At 45.9% G+C, this 21,971-nt stretch overlaps 1 protein-coding gene across 1 annotated transcript in view; it reads right to left on the reverse strand.

Annotated features, from left to right (window-relative positions):
• MGLL (monoglyceride lipase) overlaps positions 1-21,971 on the reverse strand; it is a 97,114-nt gene that overhangs the window by 26,622 nt on the left and 48,521 nt on the right. The gene's annotated exons all lie outside the window — the stretch shown is intronic.

The following is a 21,971-nucleotide window of genomic DNA, read 5'->3' on the forward strand; positions in this document are numbered from 1 at the left end:
GGGCGCCCCATGCCATCTTGGTGGACAGGCCTTGGGGTGCCCCGGGAAGTGGACTTGGCTCTCCCACCTTGCCAACTGCCTTTCTTGTTTCCTTTCCCTGGCTGATTTCTTTTGTACTGCCTTCACCCATCAATTTTTTATTTCAAAAATCATATTTTAAAGGAGAATTCACTCACACAGTTCACAAATCAAAGTGGTTTTAGGATACACTGAACACTGAGCTTCCCACACATGCTTCTTTCTCCCCTAAGTTTGCAGAATGTCTCGGCTCCCTCCAGGGCCTCCTTAGATTCTGATTTCACCACCACCTGCCCACCCCCCCCAGCCCCCTGCTCCTGCCCCCCGCACCTGTACTAACCAGAGTGCAGGGTTTGTGTACAGCTCTTTTCCGCTTTATCTGTGTAGTCAAAATCTTAGTTTCTCTTCTTGAATGTTTATTTTTATTTTTCCCCACCACCACTCCTTACATCGTCATGACCCTTCTTCCTTCCCCAGCCTCTTAACCTCAGAAACCTCACTTCGTGCTTCAGTGTCTGCTAGTTTTTACGAGTATTTTATGTTGTTGAATGTCTGCTATGTAAATAAATGTCTAATCTTTGTCAATCTTTGTCATTCTGATGTGCTTTGCTACACATAATCCCCTCAAGCTCCCTCCATTTTGCTTAAATGCCAGTATTTCATCTTCCCTTGTGGCGGAATAGTATTCCAGAATGTGGATAACCACATCTTCTTAACCCAGTGTTCTATCCATGGGTACCTGGATGATTTCCATGCCTTATCTACAGTGCTGCAATAAATAATGTAGAACAATAAACACGGTAGAACATACAGGATTTTTTGAGTTGACGGTTTCAAGTCCCTTGAATAGATGCCCAAGAGTGGGAATGCTGGCATGGGTGGCATTTCCATTTTTACTTTTTCAAGGTAAATCCTGAACCTTTTCCATAATGGCTTTACCTGTTTCCTTTCCCAACAACAGTGTAAATGGGCTCCTCTCTCAGTCTGCATCCACTGGTTGTTGGGGGCCTTTCTAATATGTACCATTCTCTCGGGTGTGAGATGATACTGTGATTTTAATCTGCGCCACTCTTATTGGAAGCAATAATCCACAACTGTCCATACATCCCTTGGTCTTAACAGATATCCTTTTTGATGAACTGCCTATTCCTATTGCTGTCCACTTATTACTTGGGTTGTCTATTTTTCTACTGTTGAGTTGTACACATTTTTAATATTAACCTTTTGTCAGTTATGGGGTGTGAAACTATTTTCTCCCATTCAATAGGATGTCTTTTTAAACTAGTAATATTTTCTTTTGCTGTGTAAAAGTCTTCTTTTTTTTTTTTAAATAGAGGCATGTTTTATTTATTTATTTGTTTGTTTGTTTGTTTGTTTTTTTGTTTATACAAGCGCTGGGTACAGTCAGAAGTGTGGGAGGGTGAGAGAACTCACCAGAGCCAGAGGGGAGAGCAGAGCAGGCAGAAGGACCAAAGCACACTGCTGAGGGGAGCAGCGGGCGGCAGGAGAGGTCTGCGCGCCATGTGGGACCCTCCTCTGGTGGCCAGGGAGCAGCCGGGGATTGAACCGGTGCTGCAGAGGCTGCAGGCAGCTTTGCAACCCAGCGCTCAACTGCTGCGCCACCGGGGAGGCCCTGTGTAAAAGTCTTTTAATATGAGTTAATCCCATTTTTTTTGCTTTTCTTTCCCTTGCTATTGTCATGAACAAATCCCCAACCTATTTTATTATTTCAGTCACCCCCTTTTTAAGCAGTAAGAAACATAATGTATCCTGATGCACATTCGGCTTTTTCACTTCACAGTATCTCCTGAAGATCTTTCAACATTTGAAGCAGGACCCCTCTTCAGCTCTTCTCTCCAACTTTTTACTACAAAAGTTTTCAAACAATGAAAACCTGAGAAGACTGTTACCACAAACATCCATATGTCTGGCATCTTTTTTCAACAGTTGTCAACATTTTATTTGTTTTATGTTTACACTTCTATGGATATAAAAAGGGCTGAATTGTTTAGTGTAAATCACAGATTTTCATAAATGGCAAATCTGGTAAAGAATAGATAGAGTTTCTTTGTGTGAGTATTGTAAACTTTCTGTAAACTTGAAGTTCTTTCTAAATAAAAAGTTTTATTTAGAAAAGCCAGCCAAAAGTTTTATTTTATAAGCCAGTCAGAGCTATCATGACGTGTCTCCTCCTCAGACTAACCCTTGTCCTCCGAACCCTTGTCCTCAGCACACTGGCACCAGCACCCTAATGCCATCGGATACCCTGACCCAATGCAACTTCCCCATCGTCTCCAAGGATTTTATAACTGTTTATTCAGAACCAAGCTGTGAAGTTAAGATATTGCTATTCCTCTCTAGTCTGTTTTAATCTAGAACATTCCCCTCACTTCTATTTTTAAAAGACCTGGCCAGGAAAGAGTCTTGCATCCCTGATCCAACTGTCCCCTCCCGGTGGGTGTACCTTGCTTTTAGACACAAGTGTCACCAGGTCGCCTCAGCCTTTCCCTGCCCCAGAGCTAAACCTAAGTATTTCACCAAGCTTTTTAGTGTGGAATGGTGCTTAAAATCAAGATCTACATGTCGGGGTACTCAATGCTTCTGGGGTGCGTATTGCTTCTATGCCCTTTCAGAGGAGACAACTAGGAAACTTAATTTTTGAAAATCATGCATTTATATTGGTATTTCCAATTAAAAATCAGTGTTCTAGGGTGTTTTCTTATCTTCTCTGATTTTATAGTTTGTCTTTGACACTGAAAATCTTGGTTCTTACAGCATTAAATAGTTATTTGTAACGTTTTTAATACACAGCATAGCTTCAAAATCAAAAACCCCACCAACAACACACTTACTGAGAGAAGCCTGCATTTCTCTGCATTTCCGCTTGTCCTTGGAATATAGTTCAATAACAGAGTCAGAGCACTGTGTGCAAAGTTCAAAGTGTTACAAATATGTATTCATTATTTTCTCTGTGCGCTATGTTCCCACTGTGATATACAATTAGGTTAATTTCAAATTAAATGTGATTTTAATCACAGACTTTGCATTTTTGCTTTTCAATTCAATTATCTTTTCGAAATATAAAAACCAGGGAAAGCTTCATCCAGTTAAGTCTTGCTTTTATCACCTCAACCCCCATCTCGTTTCTTATGGTTAATCATTTAAATTGTTCCCTGTTTTTTCCTCAGGGAAACGTAAGTAAATTACCTATCTATTCACCCACCCTACCCATCTGTCCACCTGTCTGCTCAGTCATCCTTTCCTCTCTCCCACCTTCCCTCCATGCATCATCTATCATGTAGCCATCGTCTCTCTATCCTTATCCTTGCCCCCGCCCATCTCACATAAAAGGCAGCAGCCATATCGGCACAAGGTTTTTGTTTTTTTCCATTTTTAACATGTTTTGAAAATTACTTCATATCAAAAATAACCCAAAGACTGCTTCTTCATTCTGTTTCACTGCTGCATAGTACTCTCTTGTGGAGTGTACTAGAGTTTATCCAAGCAGTCTCTTACTGAAAAAACATTTGTGTCATGATCAATCTCTTATTTATTAAACATTATAATGAATATCTCAGAATATTTAACTTCATTTTTGTAAAGGTGTAGCCTCAGAATATATGCCTAGATGCAGGGTTGCTTGGTGAAAATACGTGATAAGTAATTTGGGTAGATTTGCTAAATTCCCCTGTAGGGGATGTGCTGTCTATCAGTGAGGTACAAGAGGACCCCCATTTCTTTCAGCCTCACCACAGAGAGTATCACTTGATGTTTTAAGTTTTTGCCCAAAAGACAGGAGAGAAAATATAGGCTGCACATCCTCCCCTAGTTTAAGAGTTACTTATATTTCTTTTTTGGTAAGCTGAGAATTCTTGTCCTTATTTATTTTCTCTATCAGAGCTTTGCATTTCTTCTTGAAATTTAAGAGTTCTTTGTACATTAGCTGACTGTCGGCCTTTTGTCTTTGTTTATGCAGAAAGTTTTTATTTTTAAATAGTACTTGCAAGTCTTCTTTTATGGCTTCTGAATTTTGATTCTTGGCTACAAAGGCCTTCTCTACTCTTGGGTTATAAAATAAGTAAGCTGCATTTTCTGCAAGTTGCTTACAGTTCCATCTTTTGGGTGTGGTAACATACACACACTTAAAAACTACCTTCTCAAGCACTTTAAAGTGTACAGTTCAGTGGCATGAAGTATATCCACAATATTGTGCATCCACCACAACCTTCCACCTCCAGAAAAGGTTTCATTTTTTACAGGTTAATATTTCGTTCTTGAGAGTTTATCCTAGTGTGTGGTGTGAGGCAAGGATCTGTGTACCAATGGTTCTTTTTTTTTCTCCACCCCCTTCTCTAACTTGTTTTTATTTTATTTTTAATTACTTATTTTTTACATCATTGTTCATTTTTAAACAAGATTTGCTCCCCCCCACCCCCAGCGTAGTCCCCACAGAATTTCCTTTCCCAATGCACCTGTGCACCATCACCTCAGTCCCCTGTGCTCCTCATTCTTTTTTTTCTAATTGAGGTGAAATTCACATTATATAAAATTAAACACTGTCATTTCAAAAGCATTTAATGCTTTCACAATGTTGTCCAACCACCCACATATATCAAGTTCTAAAATGCTGATGGTTCTTTAATTGCCTTAACAGAATTTATGAAAAAGCCCTTCACTGTATCTCTGAATGTGTTGCCATCTTTGTCACCACTGCCTCGCAGGGAGGGTTCACAGCAAGGCCCAAGGCTTTGGTTTTCTTAACTTCTACCTCAGGAGCTCTCCACTTGGGGGTTCTGCACAAACAGATATTTCTCCCTACTCCTTACGTCTGCTCCTCTTGGAGGTGCCAACCACAGAGTATTCCCTTAATGCTCCAAGGTGGCTGCCTTCCCACAGGCCACACAGGTGGCCTTGCAGGACTTGCTCAGCCTGCCAAAACACCAACTCTTAAAAGATGAAAGAACTAATTTTTGAAACAGGCTCTTGTGTTGGCTTTGCCCCAATGCAACAACACTGGAGTAGGGCGTTCCAAGGTGCAATTAGCTCCCTTGCAGGCTGTTTATTTATTCACATCACTGCACACCTCCTTTCTTGCTACTCCAGGGGCTCTTTCCTCCCAAGCAAGGCGGCCATGGGAGGGGAACAGGGCTCCAGTGGCACTGAGGCTCAGAGAGTTGGCTTTCGTTTCCCTGGGAACATCTGACAGAAAGAGGACAGGCACTCCCTCCACCACAACTTGGGAAGCCGCCCTGGCAGGAGGTCAGCAAGTAGCAGGAGGGAGGGCTCCTGCAGGGCATGAGGTTTAGGCCAGGGGAGACAGACAGACCATGACTGTGGAGACTCCCGCCTGGAGAACTACAAGATGGGAGCTCAGACCCAAAGAAAGAATTAAAGCCACTTATGGGCTTAAGGCCAGAGTGGCCAGACCCCGCTGGGTGCAGGAGGCACCTGATTCAGCCCACACTTCTGAAGGGAGTCACCAACTCATGTGGCAAGAGAGAGAAACTGATACAATCACTTTGGAAAACAATTTGACTGTAAGGTTGGAATCCTGTACTTTACAGCCTCCAAGTTTCACATATCCATGCCAGAGAGAAATGTGTGCCCTCATACCAGGAGACTGGGTAGCCTGTTGTCCCAGCTGGAGAACAGGCATGGTGCAGTAAGAGGGATCATTCCACAAGTGAAAACTACACCTGATCTTAGCCAAAAGGCAGAGAAGCAATTTGCAGATGAAAAAAACCAAGCTAAAAAAAGCAAGTCATAGAAAACTGCATAAATATGCAATTTTATGTCATCATAAAAAACAAGCTAAAGTGAAAATACATATTTTTTAGAAAGCCACATCTATGTGATAATGGCAAAAAATTACAAAACAATGAATGAATGAATGAAACACAGATTTCACAAGAGTCGTTTCCTCTGGTCATCTGCCCATCTGTAAAACGGGGAGACAGCTACTTACCTTGTAATGCTGTAGGGGGGTAAATGAAATAGTATAGCTACTGCCAGCTTCCATTCCCTTTCTCCCACTTTCTTCTTCTCTCAGTTTCAGAAGGGAAAGTTCATAAGCTCGTGCACCATCTCAGTGTTCAGCATTCTTCCCTGTTAGTCTTCTGTAATCTAACCTGTATTTCTCACAATTAAGGGGATTTCTTTTCACTCCACTCTAAAGACATGGGCATGCATTCTCACAGAAATCATGGCTTCCTTCAGGTGAGATGTTAAATTACCTTGTAGCTCAATTTTCTTCACACTAACATTTCCCAGGCTCAACATCTACCAGACCTGTTTTTCCCCTTCAAAAACTGAAGTTAGATCTGTTGTGTCCTCTGCCAGATTACAGAAGTTCCCAAATAGCACCATTATGGTTGTTTGGAGTTGTGAGTTGGTAAATCATGATAAAAATCCAGAAACACAGCAACCCAAGTTTCACTTCTATTGCAACTGTAGCAAACGCTGCTTCTTTAAAAACAAAGGAAATTGCACATGACAAAGAAAATTGCTTTAAAAAGAAATGCAGATTCATTACTCCAACATGTGAAAGGTTGTATTTTTAATACTTAAGAAGTAGAACTTTCTGAAAGTTTTAGAGATGCAAACAACCCAAGATGGCTGAAATCAGGATCCAGGAGCTTCCAGAGTAGACAGGAGCTGGGGAGGCATTTTCTCAACAAAAACAGTAAAAGCAGGTGATCTTAGAGCAAAGCTGGCATAAGAAATGGCTCCTTCTGGCCTGGAGAGTTCCAACTTTCCTCCAATAAAGGGCCTGGCAGGTGTAAATGTTCTTACATTTCACTTAGTGAACAAATTGAATAAACAGGATTTTGCAAAAGAAAGACTCACTTTCACTCCCGGCCCTCTGCTAGCCCCCTAGACTTGTGACTCCTCTTGTTTCATAGTAACTACCTGGAAGAAGGAGTTGCCAGTCAACTTAAAGACAGGAGACAAAAATGAAAGAATGCTTGGGAAATAAAGGACTGGGAGGACGGACAGAGGCCTGGAGTCAGCTCCACCTTTGTGGGACCTGGGATGAAAGAGTTCACCTCTGAAGCCTCAGCTTCCTCTCCTGAAAGCCTGCCCCCTTGGGTGCCGAGAGGGTTAAATCAGAGTGTGACGCAGTTAGCACTGTGTGTGGCACATAGGAAGTGCTCAATAAATGCTCACAAATAGGTTATGATGAAGCTGGGGGCTGGGGCCCAAGGCACTGCTGAATTCTTTGCATGGGAACACCTGCCATGTCATTTGTCAGTTCTAAGCCATCACCCACGACCTCCAGGAGACAGTGTAATCTTCTACTCCTTCTTAAAGTGGCATTAATTATGTATTAACATACGGCACACAGTAGTATTATATTAGAAATACTTGTGATTCCCGGAAGTTGGGAAACAGTGCCCTACGCTCTCCTGTTGAGTCCTAATCACACCCCAGGAGGCCATGTTTCCTAAATCACTTCATAAGGGGCCTGGTGGGGGTCCCACATGATCATGGTGGAGGGGTGGAAGCTGGGGACCTGGAAGCCAGCCTCAGGCCTTCTCCACCCACTCAGTCTTGTCAGAATTAGGGACAAGGCAAAGGGAGGCCTTTGGCAGAAGCCATCTGCCAGGTCTGTAGGCGTCCTGCTAGCCTCCTGGCCCTCCCCATGAAGAGGTTAGAGACGGGCCATCTGGCTCTCTCTGTCCACCCCCACCATCTGGGCGCGCTGCTCATCTGCCAGCACAGAGGGATGGAGCATCATCCTTCAGCTGCCCGCCCAGCCCCCCGCAGGAGAGGGCACTCCGGAGTAGACCAGGCAGGGCCTGGCTTCCACAGCAGGGAACTAAGTCTTTTTATGCCATCAAGCAGCGTGGCTGTGGAAAAGGGAGGTGCCAAATTGCACCATCCAGCAGGTTAGCCACTACTCACGTGGACAGTGAAATTTACATTAAAATTAACTATCATGAAAACTATTAAAAACTCAGTCCCTGAGTTTCCCAGCCATATTTCATGTGCTCAATAGTCATGTGTGACCAGTGGCTGCTGTGGTGGGTTGGGTAGGGTAGAATAAGTCCACCCTTGCAGAAGTGGACTAGATTCCACTAGGCAGCCTTGAAACACTTTCTATTCAGGAGGAGTCATGTGGAATAAAGAAAAACGCCTGCATCTATTTGCCTGCATTTAAAATAATGCACCAGCTTCTTTCTGATTATAGAAGTAACACATGTTTAAGGTGGGTATCTGGAAAAAACAGAAAAGCATCACAGCCACCAGTGAGCAGGGTAGGGAGGAGTCTGGAATCCCCTTCCTCGGATCAAATCTGGCTGCAGCGTGGAGAGAGGCCTAATGCAGGGTATGCATCTTCTTCTGGTGTCTGTCTGCAGAGCAGGAAGAATAAGAGCCCCTTTCTCCTTAGATTGCTGGTAAGATTAACTGAAATAATCGGTGTAAAGTGCTTAGAAGAGGGCTGGACACACAGGAAGTAGTGCGTAAAATGAGTTGTGAAAATAAAAAATGAATGCATGAATGCAACAGACCACCTCTGCTCACGCCAACCAGAACAAGCACTAGCGCAGCCTGGACTTATTTCAATGACTTGCCAATAAGCATTGTAAGAACCTAGGAAAACCTCTAAGAGACAAGGTTGAGAGAAACAACTCAAATTGTGTATTGATACCTTTTTAGCTCGTCACGTACATTTTCAACTACTCACAAACTCACACTGTCTGTTTCCTGTGGCCCCAGGAAGCCGTCTGGCCAGCCTGCGGTTCTGGACTATACTGGTGGGGCCAGAGCAGGCTGGTATGGCCTCAGGGCCTGCCTGACTAGCCCAGATAAGACAAAGCTGACTGACAGGTCTATGTTGACTCTGCCTTTATCAGTCCATGCTAGGACATCCAGGAAGCTGGTGACTTGCAAAGGGACTGAACATTTGGGTAGAGACGGCCACAGAGGTGCCTTCCAGCATGGACAGTCAGGGAGTGTGATTTGGCTCCTTGCTCAGTGCACACTGTTATCTCCTGGTCCCCAGGGGCATATGTCAGAGTGTGGGGTGGGGGAGAAGGTCAGTCCTCCAATTAGACAAGGTCTTTCTCTACTATGTGTCAGGTCTTGGTTAGGGTTCTGAGGGCTCAGAGTTGATTTTTAACTTAATATAAAGAGATGAATAGTTCCCTCACATCGTTATATAATTTGTACTTGTGTTTTATGCTGACTGCGTGATATCCCATCAGGGGATAAAATCAAGACTCAATCACTTCTTATTGTGGGGCACTGAGACCACCTTCAGTCTTTTGCTATTATAAATAACGCTGAGCTGAACACCTTTTTACAGGTGTTGATAGAATTGTTGCAGCTGTACCTCCATGAAAGGGGGAGGTACCTTATAGCTCATTGAACGGGTGCTGTTTTCCCTGCCCCCACTCACATGCAGCTGCCTCAGACCATAATTCCCAGCATGCTGTGCATGAATAGGGGTCAGCTGGGGAGGAGGGAGAGAATATATAGCAGAGGTGGAACAAAGGAGGGCAGGAGACACTGGAGAGATACTGGAGGAGAGACTTGGAGGAGAGACACATGGAGAAGCTACTCTGGAGACTTCAGTGACTGGGCAGAGAGAACAGCAGCTGGTAGCCTGACCTCATGGTGGATTATATGGTACATTTGGAATTCTGTCCCAGCTTTCTGGGACAAGCCTAACCCCTTTCCTGTCATTCCCTGCCAGAAGGTACCTTAGACTTGTGGCAAGCTTTTGGGACTCAGCTGCCCCACTTTGGGCAGAGCCTGTTTGGCTGGGCATCTGCTCACAAGGGATGGGTTAATTTTCGGAGTCTGCCATTACTCGAAATCTCCCTTCCCCTCCCATCCCCTCTCCTTCTTTTGCCTCTTCTCTTCTCTCTTCTCCCTTCTCTCTTTCTCTCTCTCTCTCTCAAAACCAACAAAAGATCTTTCACACTAAGAGTCTGCTTTCTTTCCCTCTGTGTGCATGGATGGCTTGAACCCACTTTTATAGTATGCACCCCTTAACAGCTGTGGGTCTCTGGGTATCCCCCAGGCACATGCTGAGAGAAATATTAGCATAAGCTTGCTAAAATGGGGCTTCTAGATCAAAAGATAGAGATATTTTTATGAGTTTTCATTCATCGAATGAAAAATGCTTTCCGATTTGACAACTTTCCCATTGTCCCAGGCAAAGTATGGAAATTTGAGTTTCTTCATGTCCTTATCAGCTCTGGGAGTTGTGTTCATTATACCGGAGATGGTAAAAGCCACCTTCTCTCCTTTATGGTACTTGGTTTCCAGGTAAATCTCTACAGAAAACTATTATTTTGGTTTGAAGAACATGTAGCTCAAGTGATATGTTTTTCTCTCCTTTTAAAAAGGGAATCCATTACTTTATCTTTGGTGGGGACAGAGCCACAGAATATAGCTGTAACCCACAAAATAATTCAGACTTTGGGGTGACCTGTTTGGAAGTCCCTACTACAGCAGATTCTGGATAACTGAGCCATATCAAATGCACCCAAAAGTGAAGGAACAGAAACCCCGCTTAGGACTGCTTACACATCACGCCATGGGCGTATACATCACAGCCTCACAGTTCTAGCAGGTCTCCCCATGATCTGTATCTTCCAATTCCAGTCTTTAATCTCAATACTTGATGAGAGTGAGATGCCAGCCTTCCACCTACCCTCCACCTTGAGGCTGCAAGGTGATTACGCTTCTTAAAATGCAGGTATCACAGTTTCAATTTTTACTTCCTAATGAAGGTCTGATTTGTATTCTGTGCCCTTCCAGTAGCAGAAGCCCTATTAGCCACGGTCATAATTCTACCTGCTGCCTCCAAAAAACGTATGTTGATGCGTGGAGAGTTCGGGAGCAAAGGGGAACCTAAATCAGTCTCATAGGTTGAAGGGACGACAGCAGAGATTTGATCCAGGTTAGACAAATTCGCGCTCCTATGAGCAGGCGCCCTCCCCTCACAGGGCAAGGAAGAGCGATCATCAGAGAGGTTCTGCCTTGCTCTCTGTTTTCAAAAAAATAAAAAATAAAAAACCTGCATATGGCAAAAAGTCCAAGATCACAGCTTGTTGGCCTGGAAAACAGTTTGTTTCCCTCAACAAAAGCCATTTCCTCCTCTTCTGTTTGCTGATGGTCCAGGTTTCCATTCATGGACCTTGGAACAACATTATTTTACTCCTCCCAACTTACCAAGGCACCCAGTTACCATCAACTGAGGAAACTTTGCGGTTCTCTGCAATATCCAAGCACAAGCTTGGTTTTACAAAGGACATAAAGACAGAAATTAATTTCTTTACTAATTGACAACAGCTTGAAAAAGGTATAAAGATGCCAGAATTCAGCATATGGGCTATGGAAACACATTTCGGCTCAGATATTTTTTTTTTTTTTTGAGCTGTTACAACATGCTTTATAATGTAACCAGCTAAAAGGCTGTTAACGGTGCGGCGTTTTAGAAATAATGCATTCTCAGGATTTCATATTTAGAGGGCTTATTTGAAAACATCCTACTCTCCACTGTATAAATAAGAGGAAACAGCATGACAAAAAGTGTCATAACTACGGTTCTTGGCATCTAGCAGGATGATCTTCCTTTTGTATCACACTGTAAGGATGACAATTAGGGTTGCAGAAAACTGAGGGAGGCTGGTTTCCACTGTGGGATGGGTGGTCACGTCCTCTGAGGCACGCCCATGGCCAGTCTCCAGTGTTTTTCTGTCTCGTGAACTGGTGGGGCTTTGGGTTGGGTTTGCAGAATCATCCAGCAATGTCAGACCTTTCACCTAGATCTTTTTGGTGAAAGTTGAATCTACAGAAAATGCCTCCGGCTTATAAACAGGCAACAGCTGTGGGGTGGGGAGAGGCGTTCACTACCAGAAACTTCCAGGATGTGATGAGATCAAGCAATAAAAAGTCTGTAACAAAATAACAGGATGCTCTTCAAATTCCAAGTGCTGCTTGAGACAAATTACAGAACTTCACAAAATCAGCAATCCCAAGGGTCTGAAATTTCAGAAAAATCTACAATATTTTTAAAAAGACTTCATTATTTAGAATAAAATGAAGGGGAAAATATCAAAGGGGTAGGCAACAATTTGCCAAATTCCTGTCTTGACCCAGATTTTACAGAATGCTTCATGTGTAAACTGCTTTTTCTGTGTCCTTAAGGTCATCTTTATTTTTGTTAGAAAACAGATTAAAGAGACTATGTTTTGACTAATATATTTGCCTCCACACCATAAACCCACTGATGGTCAGAGTTTCTGGAAGACAGAGAGAGCACAGGTTTGGACATCAGATCAGGTACGGATGCTGCTGCTACTTTTTAGCTGTGTGAGCTTGGGCAAACTACTTCACCACTCTGATTCTTGGTGTTCCTGTTCATCTGTGACTACTGCAATTACCTTGCAGGCTGCTGAAAAGGTTAACTGAGAAAGCAGGTGGAAACAGCTCACACAGTGATGCCCAGCAAGATCAGTCTTCCTTCTCCCACCTTTTTCTATTTCGTTCTTGCAGGCAGTGGCTCCAGCAAAGAGAAAGTCTGCTTCAGGACACTTCAGTTTTCACAGCACAGCTTTTCCACACTCAGGTCAAAAAAGGCTTTAGAGTGGCTATGCCCAGAGCTTCAGTGGCAGCTGTCATAGAACTTGCCCTGAGAGCAGGAGCAGACCAGCCATGGAGGATGAAAGAAGGTTGAATTTCCCTCCAACTTTTCCTAAGACTGGCTGTGAAATTTTCTGGTTTTATGACTGAGGTTATATGACCAAATTGTTTTCAATTGCACACAGAAAAAAAAATGAACTTATCTAAAACTATTCTCTTAGACTTGGTTTTGCAGACATAGCAGAGCCTGGAAGCTTATCAGCAAATGACCCAGCCTGAGCAAGCAGAAGTGACTAACCTTGAGTTGAATCCCTGGCCAGTTGGAATTGGGAGACAAATACAGAGGAGGGGGCGGGTACCCACAGGTGAGGGAATCACCAACAGAAATTCAAAATTCTAGTGATCTGAAGACATGTCTCTTCATGCATGAGGACTGAATGGGAGAGTGCACAAGCAGAAGCCCCTCCTTTCTGCATCTATGAACCTACCTATAACTAACCATTGAATTTAAGCTACATTTCTTTGCCCTTACTCCATTCCTTAGTTAATAAAATTTAGTTTCATTGTTTGCAATTCTGGTCTCCAAAATCTATATAACCTCATTCTCTTTTTAATCAGGGAGGCATATTTGAGTTTACCTCCTGCCCCCTGGCCAACTGTTTTGCAATAAAGTTTCTTTCTCTTCTCAAAATCGGGTGACATGGTGATTGGCTTCTATGCCCATCAGGAAAGGTGTCCACTATTCTATAACAGTTTTGCCCACTTAATAAACAAAAGTGATTTAGGCTTTTCTGAAGCAAACCCTAAGACCAGAGTTGAAGTGGAATGGGAAACCCCCAGCAGCCAAGAGCTTGGAAGAGAGGCAGCCCACACAGTAATCAATGTGGTGGAAATGAAAGAGAAAGAAGACTGAGAAAGAACAGTGCCAGGTCAGATGAGCCTGTCAGCGCTCCTGCAGTTGATGAGATGCAGCAGAATTGAGCTGGAAAGTCTCTTACTCTCTTTCAGGAAAAATGGAACAAAAACATGAAGCCACTTCCACTGAGTTTCCTAATATGGCAGGTGCACGCATGGCCTTTCCTTCATTCCACAAGTTTCTCTGAGCCAGTTTCTCATCCCCATGCCCACAGAAGAGGCCCCAAATGGTGATGAAGGCTGGACCCCAAATGACTCATAGGGAACACCTGCCCATCCTGCTGGCAAAACCATGGGACTCAATCATTCCCGAATACACAAACACCACACACACACACACACACACACACACACACACACACACGAAACAGTGACCTCAAAGCAGGTACTGACTATCTCTGGGGAACTGGATTAAGGTTAGTTGAATTAAAAAAAAATTTTTGTATTTTCCAAAATTTCTACAATGAGCTGGTATTTTGGCATGGGGAGTGAAATAAAGATTTTTAAAAATCACAGTTGTATGTAAGTACAGATACATAAGGAGGAAAATAAAATCACCCAGCTCTGCAATCAGCCACAATCACATCTGCTCTTGAGAAATGGCTGTAATTGGAGTTAGTGCACGCAGGTTATTACACTGATGTGCCAAGGTATTGAGGATATGAAAATGAACGAGTTGAGTGTGTCAGGGGAGGGGGCCAGGAAATAATGGCAATCAATCTGAAGAGCCTTTTAGAGCAATGATGCTTCTGCTGGCCTGGATCAGAGCCATCAAGACAATTCCCTAACCACTGAGACATCCTGGGGTAGAAAAAACAATGATCAGAAATAGCTCCCAGAGACACGTTTCTTTAGGGCCTTCCATCTTTGCCTCCTCTGAAACACATCTGCACGTTTATCTTGGCCACTTGGTAGGTGGCTGCAAAAGGGACAGCAATTCTTCCCCTCCTTGCAATGTACCCCTGAATTTCCTCCCAGCGAGGCTTGAATTTGAGATCCAGATTTGCTTTATCTAAGCAGTGCAGTGAAGGTGATTTCTGGCTGGGTCTGAGTTAAGGCTAAAAGGTCTTATAGCTTCTGGAAGCCCTCTAACTTGCCAATGGCACAGACAAACTCTGGTTACCTCCTTGGCCTCTATCACCCCAGTCAACAGCCAGAGGGTCCCTCAGAGCAGAGCTGCCTTGCGGAGCAAACAGACTACAGACTGTTCAAGAGCCCAGCGGAGGCCAGACTAACCACTTCTTCACAGGGTGGTGAGCTACATAAATGACCAGTGTCTAAAGTCACCAAGTTTTGGGTGGTTTGTTACACAGCAACAGCTGACTGATTAACTGAACACTGTCACAAATGTCTTGGGTTAGAAAATGTTGGCTTAATTCCAACCAGCCCTCAGAGAACTTTGTTTTGGACGTTTGAGGCTCTGGCTGAGAGACTCCTTCTCCTGGGATAGACATCTGGGATTTCTCAGATCGCACATTCAGAAGTCAACATTGTGGCAGGTGAAGAACCATACATGATAGCGTGGTCAGTAAGATGGCATCTCCAGGTTTCTTAATTGTTATTTTAAATTACAAAATGCATGCACATGCACACGGTCTCATTATTCCCCTTGATTTGCCCATCCTTTTCCCTGGGTGTGCATTATCCTACACACTCCTAGGTCCGCACTGCCATATAACTTGGGGCTGTTGCCTTGTTTTTCTTTCCACAAATGGGGGACTATTCAGTTCTCTATTTATTTCCCTAAATGATGCATCGTGGAGACCTTCCCATGGCCGGAATCAGTGCTCTCCCCTTTGAAAGTGTGGCAAGTACAGAAATGCCCCACCTTAAGCATTCTGCGGGTGGGCATGTGGGTTTCCAACCACTCACCGGCACAAGGGAGGTCTCTCTGTGCATTAAGAGAAATGTGGACTCCTGGTAAGAGAGCACTGGAAAGGGAAGACTGTGCAGATGCAGACTTTCTAAAACACACAGACCAATAAACTGACTTTCCTGCAAACCCGGGGGAACTGCCCCTGCCCTGCAAGCTGTGGTTTCTGTCACTTCCCTCCTTTCTCAGGCTCACCCCTCCCCTCTCCTCCCGAAGTCTTCAGGTTCAGCGTTTTATCTTTACCACCTTAATCTAGAAAGCTCTTGCACTGAAGTTGCTCCATTATTCTAAGGGGGGCGGTATCATTCTGTGTTTAGTTGCTCTTGTCATGCCCTTGATTTATTCTAAGTCAACGGTCTTGCCTAGAAAAAGAGGCATTTCCCACTGTTGCATTATAAACACCAGATTCTTCTGGGAGAAAGACTAGAAAAGGAATCATTACCAAAATGGGAGCTGCAATAAGAAACCCAAAGAGAAACCCTGTGTTTGGTGGAGGCTGTCCCACAACAGCTCCTGCTGCCTGTTCCGGACAGGTGAGACATGTCGGGGTGGAAGGTGAATTCCACGATGTTGATGATACCGCGCCCATCCCCCTGGGGAGTCACGAAGATCGTTCATGCTCTCCCAGAGCCTGGTGACATTCTCAGGGATAAGGCATGGCTTGCACACAAAACGGCCCTCGACCATGGCTTCTGCAGCCTGACAAGGCTCTTTCTTTCCCAGTGATGTTGCTTTGCTGCTCCCAGCATTTGCTGAGAAAAGAACGTGGGTCAGTGTCACGTTCCTGGGCTGAGTTAGCTTGGGCTCTGCCATTAGGTAGCCCTGTGCAAATACTGCAACCTCTTTGACATTCACTTTCCTCACTGAAAATGGTGACAATAATGAGGGCAGCATAGAGTTCACAGAAAGGAACGTTCCTTCTGCAAATATGAGGAGACTCAGAAACAGCCTGATGACTTAATTGAGGCCACAGGGCTACAAGATGACAAATGAAGCTGGTCCATGATGACAAGCAGGGCTCACACCCCAGCAAGGTCACCTACACCCTTTTCCTGGTGATGGGCTGCATTTCCCCCTTGCCTTGACCTTGGTGTGCTCAGGTGCACTGGCCTGGACCAGCCTGGACTGGCCAGTACTGGCAGGACTCCTGTCTTTCCTCCACACCATAGCCTCTGGGGATCTGGGCTCCAGTGCTTCTCAGTTGTTTCCTGTTTCCCTAGCTCCTCCCTTCCCCAACATGTGGTCCTGTTTTGGTGACTCCTGGCTCATTGAGTCGGGAGGGGGTGGGGGTGCAGGGGTGGGCAAAAGGCACTGGAGGGAGGTCACACTCTCCCGCCCACCTATGTGCTGGTTTCATTCTGCCTCTCGCAACCTCCTTCCCCTGCAAGTGCTTCCCTCTGCCAACTTGGCCCCAGCCTCAGGAGGCCCTCATGCTGACCTCTGATCCCCATGACCCCGCGGGGTTGGCTGCCCACGCCCTACCAAGTTCATCCTGAACTCCTCAGATCCCCTGAAAGGAGGAGGTGCCTAGATGAAGTGAGAAAATCACTCCCTTTTTGGGAATCTCCTGCTGTCACCCTCACAACCATAAAAGGCAAAATAAGAAAGAAAAAAAATACATAAAAAGCTCCATACCGATATGTTCCAAAATTGCAAAACATTACTTCACTTCTGCTCCAATTTCCTCAACTATAAGATGAGAATTCTGAAGTCTCCTCCTGAGGGCTGTGGGGAGACGTGGAAACTTGGTACATCTACCCAGCGCCTCAAACTCTTTACACACATTGACCAAGTAATTCCCACGGCAGCCCATGCCCAAGGAAGGCAGTGGTGCTGAGCTCTATGTTCCCATGGAGGAAACAGGCTGTGACCAGCAAGCCAGAATCTGCTGTTGGTGGGCTTGACTCCCACCACCTTATCTCGTTTGTTGCAGTAGGGGCCTAGCAGCATCATCCTCCAGGCAGGGGTGGGCTGGGGAGAGGACCCCTGACCGGAGGTGGGAGCATGCCTGCGCCAGCTGAGGGTGAGTGCAGGCTGGCTGGCCTGGGAGGCGAGGGAAGGCACATGCTTTGTCACCAGCCTCTCCCCATGTCTCAGCCTCCCCCCCTGAAGTTCCCAGTCACCTCCCACCCACTCCCTCCCACTCAGCAGCTGAGAGAACTAACCTCGGGGAGAGGGGAACGTCAACACAAGAGGGGTTTAGGGTCGGCCTCCTGTGAGATGTATTTTTAAATGTGTGCTCGTATGCACATATCCCAGGCCCCATATCTGGTGGCATCCCCTGGCTCTCTGGGCATTCTGCGCGAAAAGCTCGCCTTGTGCCCCACCCAGCGGGGGGACTGCAGAGGAGAAACATTGGACAAGCCAGCGTCTCACCCTTGTTTTTGTGTGAGTGGGCAAAGGCTTGCAGGTTGGAGTCGCTGCCCTGCCGTGACGTCTCGGGGTGCGGTGGGGGGCAGGGCTATCGAAGGGGCCCCTCAGACACAGGTGCTGCCCTGTCAGCCGACACAGCCCCATCCTCACGGGATGCCCCACACATTGGTCAATCGCAGAAGGAAAAGCAGAAGATAAAACCCTAATCCAAACAATTTCACTTCTCATTAGCCATCGCGACCTGGAAGCAGGAGGGGAAGCGGGGGTGTCAACCCAGAACGAAAACGGCAATGACATTCCCCATACCCCGTTCTTTGTGAAAGGGGGAAGGGGATGATTTTTAAAAATGAAAAAGCTCTCAACATCTGCTTGCGGCTGGCTTGCCTCTCCCACTCCGCCTGCTGTCCTGTGTCTCCGCCCGCCCCGCGCCCCCTCCACGGGTGCTCTCTCATGCGTGGGAGCGACGCGCAACGCCAGGGTGATGTCAAAGGGTATTTTCATGACAAGTGGGAAGAGGAGACAAGGGGCCTGGCACGCGCTGGCGGGAGGCGCGAGGGTGCGGCGCCTGGTAGGGAGGGCAGCCCAGGAGCAGCAGCGCAGCAGGACACGTGGACTTGGACGGACGGGTGTCACTGCTGCCCCGAACCCGGAAGACCCCAGCAGAAGCACCAAATCTTCTGTGGCCCCAAACCTCTTCTGTAGGAGTCTGAGTTGCCTAACATTCACTACTTCTGCTTTGTCCCGGCCACGCAGGGTCTGTGTTATTACTTATCTCATCTATTTCTTTATTATATGGCTCCCTTTTCGCCTCATGCCATAAAGATCAGTGATGATTTTTAGAACTACGGTTAACGGAAACCCTTTCACTTCCCATCAGCTAAGTGGCAGAGGCTGCTATTTGCCTACCCAATATCCATGCTTTCCCTTCTTTTTAGTAATAAAATCTGTAAGTAAACCAGTAGAGCTGACTTTACTCCGATTGGCAATGTACCCAGCTGAAGCACTCCAACTGCCAGCTTCCCTGCATCAGGCATGACCGCGTGACTAACTTCTAGCCATCAAGATGTAGAAGGAAGTTAATGGAATTCCCAGAAAGCATCATAAAAAGAAGATGGGGGGCCTCCCTGGTGGCGCAGGGGTTAAAGACAGCACCACCAAGCTATCGCCAGACACGTGAGCATGAGGTCCATGCCCAGCCGGCCAGGGAGCTGACCTACATGACACAGCAGACCTCTCCTGCCTCGCCTGTTGCTCCCCTCAGGAGTGTAGTTCAGTGGATCTGCCTGTTCTGCTCCCCACTCTCTCTGGTGAATCCTCTCACCTCTGCACTTCTGGCTTACACCCCAGTTCTTGTATGCATAAATAAATAAATCTTTTTAAAACAAAAGAAGATAGGCATCATTTCTGATGTCTAAAATATCGATAAGATGGGATGGCTGGGACTCTAGCAGCCGTCTTGGACCAAGAGAGAAACCTGAAGTTGATGCTACAGAGGTGGCAGAGCAGACAGAATAAAGCTGGCTTCTTGAAAACATACTATACTGGAGCTACCATCCCAGGCTGCATTAAGCATTTTTTCCCCCGATATTTTGACATCCGGGTGGGTCCTTACTGGTCCTGGGGAAACCACCTCTCCTGAGGCTGGCCAATTTCTGGAGAATAACAAACAACTTGCTTATCTCTAAGAGCTCTCGCACTCCAGGCCAATATGCCCCTGCCCTAATCATCCCAGGGCCCCAGAGAAGACGAGCCCTACATCCCAGAATCTTCCCAAACGGTCCACACTAGCCACCCTCACACCTGCTTACCCTGCCTCATTCCTTCCATGAAAGGCTCTTGTCCACAGTTCCCTCCCTCCCTCTGTCTCCCGAGGTGCTTCTGTGTGGTCCTGCATGGTGAGATATGCCCTCCCCTCTGGGGAGCCGAGTAACAAATTATCTTTTCAATGGCAGGCATCGCCTGGTGTGTTGGCCTCACCAGACCTGAATGATAATAATACCTACATTGTAGAACACAGGCTTGGAATATCTCCAGTCTTCTTTTCAGTGAGACAGAAATACATTTTCTTCTTTTTCAATCCAGTGTTATGATAAATCCCTAGTCCAACAGCCAAATTTAATTTCTAACTAATAAAGAAATCATAAATATTTATCTTAAAAACAAAAAGTGATTGCTCATGTATTATTTAAAATCACCTGGGGTTTGACCCTGGTGACCTAGATCTAGGTCAGTAAAGGGATGGACCCTGGGTCTTTTTCTAGGGAGATTTCCTCCATCCAGGCTCTTTGCCATGCCATTATGGGTCCTCCCACCAGGTGAGGAACAGAAGTTCCCAAGCTGTGAATGTTGGACTTGGCCGTGTGATTTGTTTTGCTGAGTGGAATATGGGCAGAAGTGATGATGGGCCGGTCTGAGCCTAGACTTTTAAAAGCATCACGTGATTCCACTGTCTTCTGGCACTCCTTATATCACCCTGGAAAGAACATGACTCAGCTAGTCCACTGGCCCCAGGAGGATGAGGCACGTGGAGAGAACAAGACCCAACCTGAAGCTTGAAGCTAAGCCCAGCAAGGCCTCCCTAAGTCAGCTGACCTTCAGATGCATAGGAAGGCAAAGCCGTCTTCTTAACAAGTTTGGGGGTGGGGAGCTTTGTTATACAGTATTAGTGTGGCAATGGCTGACTGATTCAGCCTGGAAGGCAGCAATCTATAAATAATTGTTGATATCTTACTGCTTATTGGACACTATATGAGGCATAACCAGGGCATGAATATGTATCTAACACGTCTCACACACACACACTAACACACACGCAATCGGTGGCATGGCTCCTGGCTTCCAGGGTTTTATGTCTGAGCTTCAGAATGCTTCATTTTCAGAGACGACTGGGAGTAGCTTGGTGCCCAGCTGTGGGCTCCAGCGGGAACTGTATCACCACGCCCCAGATGAATTCATTCCACCAGAGAAAGAAACTTCATTGAACTCCCTGAAAGATAAAGCCTCCGAGGAGGCTTGGGGACAACTCAAGAAGCTGTGACAACCATGTGATGGGAGCGGGGAACCTGCTGACTAGAGAGCACACCCTGACCCCAACCAGGGTAGATCTGAAACCAAGCTCGCCTGTCTCAGCTGCTTTCAGTCACGCATCACTGACGCCTTGGGAATGGAAAGCTGATTAGTTGCATTTCTTGATGGAGGAAAGGCATGCTCCTTTGCTCACATTTGCTGAGCACTTACCACCCATGTAGGTGCTTGTCATATACCACCCCATCCGCTCTGTATGCTAGTGGCGTGAGTTCTTATTTCTAGTTTACGGCTGAGGAAGCTGAGGCTCACTGGGCGCTGCACTGCTGCTCCTGTCACCTGTTTCATCCCTCCTCTTACTGCACCCTGGCCTCCTGACTGCTCCCCTCAAAAGCCAGGCACTCTCCTACCACAGGACCTGTGCACTGGCTGTTCCCACCCCCCAAACCTGCATGGTTCCTCCTCCCCTTCTTCAGGTCTTCGCTCACCTCAGTGAGGTAGGCCTCAGTGAGGAAGGCCTCTCCGAATGACATACCCCCACTGTTCTGTCCTGCCTCTCCCCTGTTTTATTTTCCTCCATGACACTTATCTCCCAGTCATACACCCTAGTCATGGATTTCTGCATATAGTCTGCAGGGGCAGGGACTCCTGTCTTGTTCACAGCTGTGATTTCCTGTGCACACAACCAGGCCTAGCCCATGGCAGGTGCTCAATAAATTATAGACTGAATGAACAAACCAATGAATGAGGGAGAGAGGGAGACTCAGAAATGTAAAGGAACTTGCAAAAAATCAACAGCAAGAAGCTTTCCAAGCAAAGTGAACCCCAGTCTGCCTGACCCCCTTACATAACCCAAGCTGCAGCCCGTTCTCCTGGCACACTCCACTGCTAGCTCGGGAAGGCAGGAGGCCAATCCCTTTTCTTAACATGTCTGTTGCGTGGAGGGAGAGGAATGGGAGAAGTCACAATTTTCTCTCCTGCTCTTTAAAAAGGCCTTTAAAAATCAGATATATTTTATGGGAAAAAAACAGTCGATTTATCATGCCAATGACAAGCTATTGCTAAAAGAGAAATCTCACTCCTGAAAAAGTGCAGAAATGCACGAGCTGTAAATGGTAAATGTCATCCTTACAGGTGAGAACGATCTAGGGGACCTGACAGCTCCTTC

The sequence above is a fragment of the Talpa europaea genome (genome assembly GCF_964194135.1).
Source record: "Talpa europaea genome assembly, chromosome: 11".
Lineage (NCBI taxonomy): Eukaryota > Metazoa > Chordata > Mammalia > Eulipotyphla > Talpidae > Talpa > Talpa europaea.